The 12,119-nt window shown below is 44.3% G+C and overlaps 1 pseudogene; it reads left to right on the forward strand.

Moving 5' to 3' along the window:
- The window catches only part of LOC139235515 (zinc finger protein 229-like), a 211,144-nt pseudogene that overhangs the window by 117,956 nt on the left and 81,069 nt on the right, over nt 1–12,119 (forward strand).

Raw genomic sequence — 12,119 nt, forward strand, 5'->3', positions numbered from 1 at the left:
TTTGTCTGGGTTTTTGTATTGAAGGCAGCGGCTCGCCATCACCGAAGGCCGTTTCGCCAGACCGCTGAGCCATCTGTGAACCAGGCATGGCTACGTTCTTCAGGTGTTAACTGTTCAAAAGACACGCCCCAGGAGACGGGTGACTCTTTGGTTAAACTGACAGACGACTGCGTAAGTTCACTCTCAGCTATATGTAGGCACTCATCCACATGATCATGTAGTCTGGTGATTCCTTCTATTCCTGTACTTGCTCTGTCTGCGAAATACAATTTCCAGCGCATTATGGAGCTTTCCTGCGCTCGCCTGACCTTGTGTGTCTCATTGGCCAGGTCGATTACCGCATACCACTCCGCACCTTATTTAGACATCCGCTCTGTTATAGTTGCTACATCTGGAACAGCGGTTGCCAGGGGAGGGGTAAATTTGTTCAGTTATCGGTAGTCCACAGTCAATCTACAACTTTTGTCGGGTTTCTGCACAGGCGAAACAGGACTATTGTAGGGGGACACTGCATGTCCAATGATACCCGCCCCCAAGAGCTCTTGTATGGTGTCCGCTGTATGGTTCACACTTTCTGAAGACTTCCCACATACAGGAAAACACTACGAAGGGTTAAACATGTTTTCACTCTGTTTGAAAAAATGGGTGGAGCTAAAACAAACAGGCAGCTCCACTATTTTTCCAAACAGGCTTTCAGACATATGAAAAATTCATTCCGCAGACAAAAAAACACAAAAGCGCTTTCATTCACAGACAGTCATTCACAAAGTCTTTCGTCATTCAACAAAGCTGATTATGGTTACTCCCCTGTCAGGTAAGTAATCAGAATGTGTGGCCTCAGATCCCCGGGAGCTTGGGTTGATATAGTTGTAACAGGGGGTGCTCCCGGATTCCGGCAACACCCCTAGTCGAGGGGATCTTCTACATCCTCTAACTGTCCTAAAAATAGGCAGGCGTGCGCCACCCGCTGCCCTTGGGCTGGTCCAAATAATGCGTGTAGCGCACCCCTCATCATAGGAGGGCCACTCTTCATCAGCCTGCTCCGCCTTCCTGCAGTAAAGAGCTCCTGATCTGGCCCCCCAGATTGTTGGTGATATATTCCTCCCTGTGTTGCCATGTTGCGCAACTGTGTTGCACACTCTGCCATAGTCTTCCAAGGTTTTACCTCCCCTTCCCAATCAACGGCAGAGGGATAGTTTTGCTGGACCCCAATAGTAACCATTTCTTGTAACTCACGAGTGGTGAAGTCATGCACCCCTCTAGTGGTTACCGGCTGTTCCCCATCTTATTGTTTCGTCTTATTTGTTATAAGGGGTCTAGCTTCCGTGCTCGCAGCGTATGGGGGAGGGTCTTTAGTTTCTCCCATTCCCCCCTCCTCTCCATTTCTTCCACCTTGTATACATTCCCCATATGATTTTGCATGGGCTTTTAAACACTCACTGGGATCGGATTGAGCAAGCCCATACCACATGCAGCAGCAAATACAAACGATATATTTCGAATCCAGCTGTAATTTCCGTCGTCTAGCTTTCTTTTTAATTTTTACTGTCACCAGACGGCATATTAAAGATTCTGTTTGGTCATTGACCTTGACCGCCCGCTCTTGTGCAGTGTGGACTGCTTCAGTCAGGGTCGAGTTTTGAATTTCCAAAACCTTAACAGCTGTTTTTAGCGGTAGGATTTCTGTCTCACTTTCCTTCAGTTGTTTACAAATCGCCCTTAAGGCTATCAACAAAATCCATTCCATTTGTGGGAGATTATTTTTCTCCTGTGGGAAGCCCTCTTCGTCCAGGAGAGGCAGTACTGCATGGGGTACGGCTCTACCTTTGTTCTGTTCCAATAACGGCGTCTCCCCATGTTGCCGGGGTCTAAACCGGGCTAGCACCTTGGCAAGAGAGCCAAAACCCTCATCCCTCGTGCCCCACCCTGGTATTCTATACTTCTCTCTCGCAGGAGGAGACTGCTCTTCGTCTTTTCTCTTAAGCATTTTACCAGATCCTGTTTGTGACGCCAAAATGTTTTGGATCGATAATAATAGACTCAGATTCGGGATCTGGATGAATGTTAAATAAGAGACAAGGCAAATGAAGTAAAGAATAACATACCGTTTACTGAGAGAAAAGAAACATTAAAAATACAGTTTATGAACAAAAGAGAAGTATGATACAAAGTAACAAAGCTCACGGCCTTCTGCCCGTCCAGAACTCCTCAAGGGACGGCTGGTCTGGAGCATTGAGGGCCCCGGCACAGCTCGCGAATTTCGGTCCAAGGTGAAGTTCGAAGAGCTACGGGACAGTGCTGTACCTTTTTATTATCAAATAACATACTATTGAGCAAAACATGTGTATGTGGCTTATGGCGAACTCATAATCTATAAGGCCGCAGGTGCTCGTCCACAAAGCATGAGGCCTCAAGCTCTCTCTCTCTGTTTCTCTGCATATCATTCCATGAGGCCTGGGACAGAAACACACTCAAGATGACTAAATATCATCATTAACCCTATATGATTAACCCTATACAATACACCCGCTGAGCCGAGGGACAGGGATTGTTCGAGCCTGGAGTAGAATTACTCTTTGGTCACGTCTGTTGCTTCCCGGGTTGGGGGGTACGCTCTGTAGACCGTAGCACCCTGGTTCTGGGCTAGGGTGAGGCAAAGAATCATGATGCTTTCGTTTATCCAGCAAGGGGAGTCTCTGACACGGCCGACTAGCTAATTTTTTTATGTCGAAGCTAACACTACGGAGCCGGCATTCTTCTTCTGGTTTATCTTTCCTGAAGAAGCTGTCCCCACCGCCTTGTTTTTTGAGCTGGCTTTCCCCTAGCCGCTATCTCGCTTAATGCGGTGATGTGTCCATTAAAACATCAGAGTTCCCGGGCAACGACAGTAATGCGACATTTCTGTATATCACTGTTGAAGTTGTCCATGAGGGTCCTGACGTTCCAGGTCCAGCACTTCCTTTTGAAGGGAGGAAAATGCCTGTATGTGATATATTTTAAACTCGGGTTGCGGTTGCACACCAGCTATCACACGGGCTTGGCAGAGCAAGGTCTTGGCCAAGTGGCAAGGGGATACAAGGTGACTGAAGACCACGCTCTGCTGCAAAGGTATAGTACGTACACTCATGCATACACCAACTGTCTTCGTCTCTCGTTCCAGCAGTTCGGTCTCCCTGGGATTCATGGGACTCGAAGTTGCTGCTCATGGGTACTGCCCTCGCTGTTCCCAACATCTATTCCTCGCCACTTCCCATCTCCAGGCCTCGCTGGTCCCGTCCTCCGCTCCTCGCTAATGTCCACAGTTCGCCGACCTCCTGTCCTCTCCCTAATCGCCGACTAGCGAACCTCCTGCTGCTGGCCGACCTCCGAACCTTGCCACTGCTCCCACTGCTCACCGACCTGCGGAGCTCGTGCTGATCGGTGACATCCGGAACTCCCACTGGTTACCGTCCTCCGGACCTCACACTGCTCGCCAACCTCCGAAACTTTCCATTGTTCGCCAAACTCTTCTGGGCCCCGAGCTCGCCGCTTGGCTCGATGTCACTCCAAGTTACGCCAACAACCAGCTACCTGAGTTGCTGTGAAATCGGTTTTGTCACCCACTTTGCTTTTGTCTTCCTCTCAGGACGGCTTACGCTGCTCCCTGCGTTGGGCTAGCTCATCTTATCTCCGCTGTAGTTGCTGGTGTTCCCAACCAGGTCGGCCTCGGTGACTCCACCACTCTTTCAGGCAGTGCATTCCAGATCTTAACCACTAGCTGTGCGAAAAAGTTTGTTCCTTATATTGCCTTTGGTTCTTTTACCAATCGCCTTAAATCAGTGTTCTCTGGTTCTCTATCCTTCTGCCAATGCATATCGTTTCGTTCGATCTGCTCTGTGCAGAACCTTCATGATTTTGGACACCTCTATCACGTGCCAAACATCTCTGCTCTAAGGAGAACAACCACAGATCCTCTAGTCTGTCCAGGTAACTGAAGTCCCTCATCTGTGGAATCATTCTTGTAAAACTTTTCTGCACCTTCTCGAAATCTTTCGGATCGTTTTTAAAATGCAGTGCTCAGAATCGGACACAATACTCCAATTGAGGTGGAACCAGTATTTTGGGCGGGTTCATAACAATGTCCTTTGTACTCTATACCTGTATTCTTGAAGCCCGGTGTCTCGTGTGACTTGTAACCGCTTTGTCAACCTACCCTGCCCACCTTCAACGATTTGCACACATATACAGCTAGCTCTCTCTGTTCATGCACCCACTTTAGGATTATAACCTTCAGTTAACATTAAAACAGCCCCTGAGCTCAGGACTGGGTCGCTGGTAACACAAACTCGGTTCTAAACACAGGACTCGGCCTCTGTTAACATTAACCCGGCCCCTGGTCGCAGGAGTCAGCCTCTGTTAACATGAACCCGGTCACTGAACTCAGGACTGGGTCTCCGCTAACATGAACGCGGCTCTGAGCACAGAAATCGATCTCTGTTAATATGAAACCGGCCCTCTGAGCACAGAACTCGGTCTCTGTTAACATGACCTCGGCTCGTTTAACACAGGACTCGTCTTTTCATCAGAAATGATAGAATAGTTACAACGCAGAAGGAGGCCATTCTGCCAGCTAAGCCGGTACCAGGTCTCTGCCAGATCATAGAAACATATAAAACAGGTGCAGGATTAGGCCATTCGGTCCTTCGATCCAGCACCGCCATTCAATGAGTTCATGGCTGAACATGCAACTTCAGTACCCCATTGCTGCTTTCTCGCCATAGCCCTTGATCCCCCTAGTAGTAAGGACTACATCTTACTCATTTTTGAATATATTTAGCGAATTGGCCTCAACAACTTTCTGTGGTAAAGAATTCCACAGGTTCACCACTCTCTGGGTGAAGAAGTTTCTCCTCATCTCGGTCCTAAATGGCTTACCCCTTATCCTTAGACTGTGACCCCTGGTTCTGGACTTCCCCAACATTGGGAACATTCTTCCTGCATCTAACCTGTCTAATCCCGTCAGAATTTTAAACGTTTCAATGAGATCCCCTCTCATTCTTCTGAAATCCAGTGAATACAAGCCCAGTTGATTTAATCTTTCTTGATATGTCAGTCCCGCCAACCCGGGAATCAGTATGGCGAACCTTCGCTGCACTCCCTCAATAGCAAGAATGCCCTTCCTCAAGTTAGGAGACCGAAACTGTACACAATACTTTGGTGTGGCCTCATCAAGGCCCTGTACAACTGTAGTAACATCTCCCTGCCCTGTACTCAAATCCCCTCGCTATGAAGGCCAACATGCCATTTGCATTCTTAACCGCCTGCTGTACCTGCATGCCAACCTTCAATGACTTATGTACCATGACACCCAGGTCTCGTTGCACCTCCCCTTTTCCTAATCTGTCATCATTCAGATAATAGTCTGTCTCTCTGTTTTTACAACCAAAGTGGATAACCTCACATTATACTTCATCTGCCATGCATTTGCACACTCACCTAACCTATCCAAGTCACTCTGCAGCCTCATAGCATCCTCCTCGCAGCTCACACTGCCAACCAGCTTAGTGTCATCAGCAAATTTGGAGATACTACATTTAATCCCCTCGTCTAAATCATTAATGCAGTGTAAACAGCTGAGGCCCCAGCACAGAACCTTGCAGTACCCCACTAGTCACTGCCTGCCATTCTGAAAAGTCCCCATTTACTCCTACTCTTTGCTTCCTGTCTGCCAACCAGTTCTCAATCCAAGTTAGCACACTACACCCAATCCCATGTGCTTTAACTTTGCACGTTAATCTCTTGTGTGGGACTTTGTAAAAAGCCTTCTAAAAGTCCAAATATACCACATCAACTGGTTCTCCCTTGTCCACTCTACTGGAAACATCCTCAAAAAGTAAAAAATATGATGGTTGGGAATTGAACCCAGGTCAACTGCTTGGAAAGCAACTATGTTTACCACTACACCTCTATGACACAAAGTACGTCGAAGGTTCCTGGGTGAGGGAATTGAGTTACATGGAAAGACTGGACAAGCTGTGGTTGCTCTCCTCAGAACATGGAAGTTGGAAAAGTGACGAGATTGAGGTGTTCAAAATGTAGCTAGCTCCACTACCCCGTCCTTTCCCCGTATCTTTGCAGTTTTTTTTTCCTTCGGGTTCTTATCCAACTCCATTTTGAAGGCAGTGATTGAAACTACCTCCACTCCCTTTCAGGCAGTTCTTTCTAGATTCTAATCACTAGCTGGATAAAAAATGTTTATCCTCATGTAGCCTTTGGTTCTTCTGCCAATCACGTTAAATCACCTGTCCTCTGGTTCTCCACCATTCTGCCAATGGGAATAGTTTCTCTCTAACTACTTTGTACAGACCGCTCATAATTTTGAACACCTCAATCCAGTCACTTTTCCAACTTCCATGTTCTTCTGAGGAGAGCAACCACAGTATGTCCAGTCTATCCATGTAACTCAATTCCCTCACCCAGGAACCTTTGACGTACATTGTTTCTGCACCTTCTCTAAGGCGTTAACAGCCTTCGTAAAATAGTTGTCCAGAATTGGAGACAATAATCCAGTCGAGGCCGAACCAGTGTTTCATAAAGGTATGTCAAAGCTTCCATGCTTTTGTACTCTATGCCTCTATTTTGAAGCCCAGTATCTTTTCACGCTTTCTCAACCTGCTCTGCCATCTTCAACGATTTATGCACATATAACCCCTGGACTCGCTATTCATGCACCTCCTGTAGAATTGTCCCCTTAAGCTAACATGAAGCCGGCCCCTGACCAAAGTTTTCGACCTCTGCTAAAATGAACTCGGCCACTTAACATAAAACTGAGCCTCTGTTAACATGAACCAGCCCGTGAACTGCAGGGTTTGCCACGATTTGCCGAATCATTTAACCTCATTTAAAGGTCTATACCATTTTGAGCCTCCTTGCATCCTGCCCACAACTTACCTTCCCACGTCACATTGTTTCATCAGAAAACTTGGATATATTTCTGCACGTCTCTTCATTTAGTCATTGATGTAGATTTGAAATTGCTCAAGCCAAAGCATTGGTCTTCTTGGTAACCCACAAGTTGCAACCAGCCATTCAGAAAAACACCTGTTTATTCCTGCTCTCCTTTCCAGCCGTGGCTCGGTAGGCAGCACCCTCACCTCTGAATCAGAGCTTCTGGCTTCAAGTCCCACACCAAATAGTTCAGCACAAAACTCTAGGCTGAAGCAGTGTTGAATTGTTGGCGTTGCCGTCTTTCAGATGAGACAATAAACTGAGGCCCCTGCTGTGCTCTCAGGTCTATGTAAAAGATCCCACAGCACTGAATAGGGGAATATTCCCCGTTGTTCTTGCCAATATGTATTCCTTAATAAATATCCTTTAAAACAGATTATCTCGACATTGCACATTGATGTTTGCGAGAGATTGCTGTGTGAAATTGGCTGCCGTGTTTCCTACAATACAACAATAACTACACTTCAAAAGTCCTTTATTGACTGTAAAATTATTTGTGATGTCCGGTGTTCATGAAGCGTGTTCTATAAATGCAAGTCTTTCTTTTTCATTTTTACTGGCCGTAAGCAATCCTCAATCCATGCTACATTTTGCAATTGCATGATCCCTAATCCTGTGTAAAAACCTCTTGTGTGGCAACTTATTGAATGTCTTATGGAAGTGCAAATATACTACATCCACCGGTTCCGCCTTATCTACCCCTTAAAAAACATGAATATATTTGTCAAACACTATTTTCCTTTCATTAAACAATTTTGGCTCTACCTAACTTTTTTGAGTTTTTCCAAGTGCCATGTTGCTATGCCCTTAATATTAGATTCTTGCATGTTCCCTATTCCTGATGTCAGGCAAACCAGTTTATGGTTTCCTGTTTTCTCTCTCCCTCCTTTCTTGTATAGCCGGGATATATTTTCCTCCTTCCAATCCACTGGTACCGTTCTAGATTCTGGGGAATCAATGCATCCACTATCTCTGCAGCTACCTCTTTTAGAGCCCTATGAGGTAGGCCGTCAGGTCCAGGGGATTGTCGTCTTTCAGTCCATTAATTTCTCCAATACTTTTACTTTACTGCTAATAAATACTTTAAGTTCCTCACTATAAATACACATTTGATTCCCCACAATTTCCGTTATTATCTTTGTGTCTTCTACTGTGAAGACACACAAAAAACATTTGTAGAAACCCTCTGCGATTTTCTTATTACAATTAACATTTCTCATGTCTCTGCCTCTCAGGGACCCACGTTTAATTTCGCTCATATGTTTTTTTCCATACTTGCAAAAGCTTTTATATCTTTTAAAGTTTATTTCTGTTTAACTCTCATAATTTATATTCTCCCTGTTCATCAAGTTATTACTCATCATTGCTGATATTTAAAACCTTTCCAATCTTTATGGTTATTAGTAGTTTTTGAAACACTATAAGCCTCTTCTTTTAACCAAGTACTATCCATAACTTGTTTAGTTCGTCATGGCTGTCGTGATTTTCCAATGGAGTTTCTTCCCATACGTTATGTATACTCGTTGACAATCATGAATTATTCATTTAAATATCTTCCACTTCATCTTCCGTCATATTTTTTAATCTAATTACTAGAATGTATCTCAGCCAACTCGCCTCTAAATGGCATTGTTTAAATTTAAGACTGATGTTTCGGACTTAACATGGAATACCATCATAATTTAATGACTCTTCTCCAGATGATACTTCACTAGAAGGTTACTAATTAACCCTGCCTCGTCACACAATGCTAGATATAAAATAACCTGTTCCTTTTTGGTTCATCGACACATTGTTCTAGTAAACTCTCTCGAATGCATTCCAATAACTCATCCTTCAAGTACTTTTTGCCAATGTGTTTCTCACAGTCCATATGAAGATTAATAATCATTCACAATTTATATATTGTCCACTACTGTTAGTACTCTCAGTGCAGCTATAAAGTACTCCCACCACTGTTTACTGCCCTTTGTTTCATCCGACCTCCACCCATACTGAGCCCACATTCTGATGTTCTGAGCTAAGAGCCTTTCTCCCTACTGCCTTTACCTCTTTCTTTAATATCAGTGCTACCGCAACTCCTTGGACTGATCATCCATGCTGGAGAAATAAAGTCATTTCTGTATACTGAAATGACATGTGCAAACTCGAAGCATGTTGGAAGAATCAGCGATGGAAAGAGTTTGACGAACATTGGTAAGATGTTTGGTGTCAACGTTATGATATATATCTACGACATGACATGAATCTGATAAATCGGTGGGTCACTGGTCAGAATCTGTTTTACATGCAGATGGGGATCGACTCCAAACACATCCTGTTCCTGCGGCTGTTTGTATCCCTGGTAAAATAAATGGGAATATTGTCTCTCAGTGACTCACTGTGACTCCCATCGATATCGTTCATCTAGGAAAGCGGTTATCTGGGAGTACCTGACTGAAGTAGAGTTAACATGTCAGAGTCATATGTTATGCTCTTATCCTTCGTAAAAGGTTCTCGAAGCAGCAAAGAATGTCATCTTCCAGTCCAGATGGCTTCCGAAGTTGGTCCTTGCAGATGACATGGGGCAACTTCTAACGCAGCAGGTACAGAGGGTACACAACAAAGATATTTAAGGACATTTCAGTCACACAGCGGCGTGCCTGAGTGGTGGTGACAAATGAGGGAAAGACAGCGGAAGGGCATGGTAGGTGTTCTAAATTCAGGAACCTTCCTATTATTGGTAATTGAATCCTTCGCAGGACGAACATTTAGTTAACATAGAAACATAGAAACATGGAAAAATAGGTGCAGGAGTAGGCCATTCGGCCCTTATAGCCTGCACCGCCATTCAATGAGTTCATGGCTGAACATGCAACTTCAGTATCCCCTTCCTGCTTTCTCGCCATACCTCTTGATCTCCCTAATAGTAAGGACCATGACACCCAGGTCTCGTTGCACCTCCCCTTTTCCTAACTTGTCACCATTCAGATAATAGCCTGTCTCTCTGTTTTTACCACCAAAGTGGATAACCTCACATTTATCCACATTATACTTCATCTGCCATGCATTTGCCCACTCACCTAACCTATCCAAGTAACTCTGCAGCCTCATAGTATCCACCTCGCAGCTCACACTGTCACCCAACTTAGTGTCATCAGCAAATTTGGAGATACTACATTTAATCCCCTCGTCTAAATCATTAATGTACAGTATAAACAGCTGAGGCCCCAGCACAGAACCTTGTGGTACCCCACTAGTCAATGCCTGCCATTCTGAAAAGTACCCATTTACTCCTACTCTTTGCTTCCTGTCTGACAAACAGTTCTCAATCCAATTCAGCACACTACCCCCAATACCATGTGCTTTAACTTTGCACATTAATCTCTTGTGTGGGACCTTGTCGAAAGCCTTCTGAAAGTCCAAATATACCACATCAACTGCTTCTCCCTTGTCCACTCTACTGGAAACATCCTCAAAAAATTACAGAAGATTTGTCAAGCATGATTTCCCTTTCACAAATACATGCTGACTTGGACCTATCATGTCACCTCTTTCCAGATGCGCTGCTATGACATCCTTAATAATTGATTACTTCATTTTACCCACTACTGAGGTCATGCTGACCGGTCTATAATTACCTGTTTTCTCTCTCCCTCTTTTTGTAAAAAGTGGGGTTACATTGCCAACCCTCTACTCGATAGGAACTGATCCAGAGACAATGGAATGTTGAAAAATGACTGTCAATGCATCCGCTATTTCCAAGGCCACCTCCTTAGGTACTCTGGGATGCAGTCCATCAGGCCCTGAGGATTTATCGGCCTTCAATCGCATCAATTTCCCCAACACAATTTCCCGACTAATAAGGATTTCCCTCAGTTCCTCCTCCTTACTAGACCCTTGACCCCTTTTATATCCGGAAGGTTGTTTGTGTCCTCCTTAGTGAATACCGAACCAAAGTACTTGTTCAATTGGTCTGCCATTTCTTGGTTCCCCGTTTAAGACTTCCCCTGATTCTGACTGCAGGGGACCTACGTTTTTCTTTACTAACCTTTTTATCTTTACATAACTGTAGAATCTTTTGCAATCCGTCTTAATATTCCCTGCAAGCTTCTTCTCGTACTCCATTTTCCCTGCCCTAATCAAACCTTTGTCCTCCTCTGCTGAGTTCTAAATTTCTCCCAGTCCCCAGGTTCGCTGCTATTTCTGGCCAATTTCTATGCCACTTCCGTGGCTTTAATATTATCCCTGATTTCCCTTGATAGCCATGGTTGAGCCACCTTCTGTTTTCTATTTTTACGCCAGACAGGAATGTACAATTGTTGTATCTCATCCATGCGGTCTCTAAATGTCTGCCATTGCCCATCCACAATCAACCCCTTAAGTATCATCTACCAATCTATCCTTGCAAATTCACGCCTCCTACCTTCAAAGTTACCCTTCTTTAAGTTCTGGACCATGGTCTCAGAATTAACTGTTTCATTCTCCATCCTAATGCAGAATTCCACCATATTATGGTCATTCTTCCCCAAGGTGCCTCGAACAATGAGATTGTTAATTAATCCTCTCTCATTACACAACACCCGGTCTAAGATGGCCTCCCCCCTAGTTGGTTCGTCGACATATTGGTCTAGAAAACCATCCCTTATGCACTCCAGGAAATCCTCCTCTACCGTATTGCTTCCAGTTTGGCTATCCCAATCTACGTGCATATTAAAGTCACCCATTATAATTGCTGCAACTTTATTGCATGCACCCCTAATTTCCTGTTTGATGCCCTCCCCAACATCACTACTACTGTTTGGAGGTCTGTACACAACCCCCACTAACGTTTTTTGCCCTTTGCTGTTATGCAGCTCTCCCCATAAAGATTCCACATCATGAAACTAACATGAAACTAAACGTCTAACACATCATTGTTGGGTTTACATAGGATATGGCTATACATCACACTACTGGATTAATTCGTTCATATTATTGGTTATTGTCATGTATATTTATTGCTTTATGTGAAGATATTATAGAATAGTGTCATATATCGCTATTTACTTTAAGTAGAGGCATTATTGATAATTGTCATGTATCTGTATTGCCTATGTTTAGACGTATTATAGAATATTGCCATTTATCCTTATTGCTTTAATATGAAGGTA

Source organism: Pristiophorus japonicus, chromosome 23 (genome assembly GCF_044704955.1).
Source record: "Pristiophorus japonicus isolate sPriJap1 chromosome 23, sPriJap1.hap1, whole genome shotgun sequence".
Classification (NCBI taxonomy): Eukaryota; Metazoa; Chordata; class Chondrichthyes; family Pristiophoridae; genus Pristiophorus; species Pristiophorus japonicus.